Source organism: Oryctolagus cuniculus, chromosome X (assembly GCF_051225735.1).
Source record: "Oryctolagus cuniculus isolate XC-2025 breed Fujian yellow rabbit chromosome X, ASM5122573v1, whole genome shotgun sequence".
NCBI lineage: Eukaryota > Metazoa > Chordata > Mammalia > Lagomorpha > Leporidae > Oryctolagus > Oryctolagus cuniculus.
In genome coordinates, this window is record NC_142888.1 from 99404187 (window position 1) to 99408511 (window position 4325).

Below are 4325 nucleotides of genomic sequence, written 5' to 3' on the forward strand. Positions count from 1 at the left end.
GAAAGAACTGGCTGTTTCAAAAGTATCTCCTTATCTCCCCACAACTACAGCTGCCACATAGTCCAGGTCTTCCCTGCTTTGCCAGCCATGTGGGTGAACGTAGATATGCAAACACATTTTAACTTTGCATACAGGCACCCAGGTGAGGCTTGAAAACTATTTCCACATCCTTCAGAAACTGTTTGTCTTCCTGTGGGTGCAGGCAGAAAGCACCACAGGGTTGCCAGAATACTGTCATGCTGTAAGCAGCAGGCATTACCGGGATTATCTTAATAAAAAAAATTGTAAAAATCCAAAGGAGGAAAAATGCAAAAATGTGAAGAAATGTTAAGGGAATTATAGAACAACATCAAGAGGCTCAATATATACATTATGAGAGTGTGAAAAGGAAAAGAGAGAAATGACTATGGCTTATTCAAAAAAAAAAAAAAAGCCTAAAACTTCAAATATTTGAAGGAAGTGGAAATCCTGAAACAAGAAATCTAAAGGACACAAAATAAGAACTCAAAGCTGTAGCAAATTGTTATAATTAAATTATCAAATATAAAAAAGTAATAAAGTTTTACTATGATGGTGGTATGTAATTCACTTTCAATTTTAATATGAAATCTAAGGGCAGAAATATTAAAATAAATACAAAGCCATGAAAAGTGGATTAGGAGAGGTAAAGTAAAATATGTAGCAATTTTATTTACCTACCGTAAGTCATTATTCAAGTACAGCTAATTGTCTGCAATAATATCTATTTGATTCTTTGAGTCTGAATTACACGCATTGTATTTGGCTTAATGCTTTTAACACCTTTAATCAGAACATATCCCTCTTCATTTTCTATTTTTTCTTTCTTTATACTACTAAGTCAAACTCAGTTTTATTGCAAGATGTGTCATAATCTAGATGTATTTGCTTCCATGTGATTTTATTGAATTTTTTCTTATCCCTTATTTCCTTTAAATAAGACGTGACCTATTAAGGCTTAATTAGCTCTAAGTTATACTTTTTTGGCAAGAATACATCATAGGTGGTGGTTTACAGTTTGTGTGTTTGTGTTATACCACATCAAGAAGCAGATAATGCCTGGTTTTCCTGAACTTGCTGATGCCAAGTGTTCAGTGGGTTGAGATGATATTAGCATGATCCTTCTATTATGAAATTTCCCATAAATCTTTGATTTATTGATTTCCTCCATTGCTGAATATTTCCTAAATCAATTGTTTCATTAGGGGATCACAACAAAATTGTTTGTTACTAACTGGAAATCTACATAAAGCAAAGTCTTATAAATTAGGGCTCTTTGGTTAACCTAAAAGGCAGTCCATACAGTTAAGTAAGGATTAATGCCTAATCTTTATTTCATAATCCATCTTGAAAGTAAGGTTTTGGATCTCCACAAACAGTGGTAACTAATTTTATTCATTACCATTTTTGAGCATCATTATGACTTTTAATATATTCAATACAATTTCTTACTGTTACTGAATGCCAGTGTGTATTTGTTGTAAGTCTGGTGTGTTTAGCTGAATTAGATACTATAGAAAGTATATAATCTTCTGTATCATAAGGGCAGATCATACATCCTTGTTTATACAGGAAAATTCATTTATTCCTTTTTTCCTGTAATAAATATCAGTGCCACCTCCTGTCTTAATTACAAACTGATTTGGATGATAAATTGTGTGCCCAGTCTATATTATGAAGAATACTATATTAACTCCTTATCTTAATGCTCTACAATATAGATTTAGAAATAGTTTGTAAGGATTAGATAAACCCTGAAAGAGATACATGAAGAGGTAGTTGTATAAAGCTCCTGTGTTTCCAGGTAGATACTCTGCGACCTTCTAACCCCCAGGACTCTCAAGGTTTTTGAGGACTACATAGATTGTATATCAATCCATCAGACAGTGGAAAAGATTTATTGAAACTTTTTCTATGATACTTGCTATTAGAAGTGTTACATTTCTCAAATGCCAGCTATTCATTAAATTCAGTTCCTTTTGTTCTTGCTCTACTGCTAGCCTAATGATCAGTGTGTGCCCATGGAAAGCCAATTCAATTGCCTCAGTGCATAACAAGGGCAAAGATAGGCACAGTGTTCTTTTCTTACAGGCCATTTTCATACTTTATCTTCAGAAAGGGATAAAGTTCAAAACTGAAAAATAACAATTTACAGAATGTTTAAGTTGGTAAGGAGTATTTTACTAAGGTGCTGTATGCTTAAACTTGATTTTAAAATGTTTAGAATTTTTGACATTCTCTAGGAATCTCGAGTTACTTCCATAAAGATTTATAATATACAGTAATGCTAATAGATGTGGAGCAAGGTTGATTTAAGATCTAGATAAGACAGGAAGTTGATTTACTTTGGATTTTGCATCTCTAATGAAAAATTCTCTTTTTTTAAAAAAAGATTTATTTTATTTATTTGAAAGAGTTACAGAGAGAGGGGTCTTCCATCCACTGGTTCATTCCCCAGGTAGCCGCAATGGCCGGAACTGTGCCGATCCGAAGCCAGGAGTCAGGAGCTTCCTTGGGGTCTCCCATGTGGGTTCAGGAGCCCAAGAACCTGGGCCATCTTCTACTGCTATCCCAAGCCATAGCAGAGAGCTGGATTGGAGAGGAGCAGCCCGGACTAGAACTGGCACCCATATGGGATGCTGGGGCTTCAGGCCAGGGCATTAACCCACTGCACCACAGCGCTGGCCCCAAATTTCTCTGTCTTTAAAGATTTATTTTATTTATTTGAAAGGCAGAGTGGCAGTGAGTGAGAGACAAAGATCTTCCATCCACTGGTTCATTCACCAACTTCCAGGTTTAAGCCAGGCTAAACCCAGGAACTCTTTCTAGGTCTTCCATATGGGTAGCAAGGGACTTAAGTACTTGGGCCGTGTTTGACTATTCTCCCAGGTACATTAGCAGGAAGTTGGATTGGAAGTGGGTCAGCTGGTTTGTGAAATTGTGCTTATATGAGATGCCAGCATCTTAGGTAGCTGCTTAATCTGCAGTGCCACAACTCTGCCCCTCCATGAAACATTTCTAAATGAGCCTGTAGCTAAAAATGCATTCTACTAAATTGAACATCACAGAAGGATCACTTTCTGGTGTCATGAGAAAGGAGACAGCATCATGGGATGAGCCAGGAAGATCAGGTGATCTTGAAAGGTGCTAAAATGCATATTCCCATAATTGGGATCTTTTAAAAACAAAGCCAATGGAAGAAAAAGAAAAATACACATTAATTAACAATTCTATTAATTATGCATTCAACAAGTATATGTTAAGGAATTACTATTAATTAAGCATTGTTATTTACACTGGTAATTCAATAGCTAAAATGGCAGCATACATGGACATTATACTCTAATAGGAAAAGACAGAAAATAACAAGTAAAAAGAATGAATAAAGAAGATAGTAAGACTTCTAGTGCTGGCTAAAATAGAACAAGTCACCACAGTTTATTTCCAGAATTGATTACAAGAACTCTGGACAGAATACAAAAAAGAAACTGCCTGGAGGTGTTGAACAGGAAACAATAGCTCACAAGGGATTTTTTTTAACTTAAAAAAATCCTGTTTTTAATCTCCCCACTTTGAGTCAAGCGTGAACCTAGTCCCAGAACTGCACTTTGAATGCACGAAGCAAAACCTCTGAGAAAAACCACATCTTTCTAGTGAGTGGACAGAACACTTTTAAGTCGGAGAGTAGGTGAAGAATCTGTGTGTTTTTTTTCTTCCTCCACCTTTTTTCTCCAGTAGCCTTGTCCTGAGGAAAGTCCAAGAAGCTACACAGCTGCATTAGCACTAAGGAAGACAATATGGGCACCTAAAATCCTGAGACAACCTCTCCCAAAGGCTAGAGGAACCTGGAAAAGAAGTTGCTTGATCTGAAGAGTTAGGACAAATGAATTTGCAGTAGCATGTTAGGCATTAACTAGAGATGTGAAGCTGTAGTTCTGTGTAGAAGTATCATGGTCAAGAGTGACAACATAAAAGAAGAATATATTTAGAGCCTTTGGATTTTATGGCATCAGATAGTATGAAAAGAGAGACAGATTTTTTTTATATCAGCATTATGGCAAAATAGGTCTTTCTGGTGCTCACCTCACCATAGTACCATCAATTTCAACAACTATCAATATGTGAAAATGCCTTCATAAAAGCAAAGGAAGCCAGGTGAGGGATTACAGCAACTATATATTTCACTGAAATAAGAAGACATATTGAGATGGTAGGAAGTTTTGTTTTATACTATACACATAACACTCTCACATGTGCACATACACAAATCCCAGGAAACTTGAAGAGAAATACCCTTTGCTTGGGGA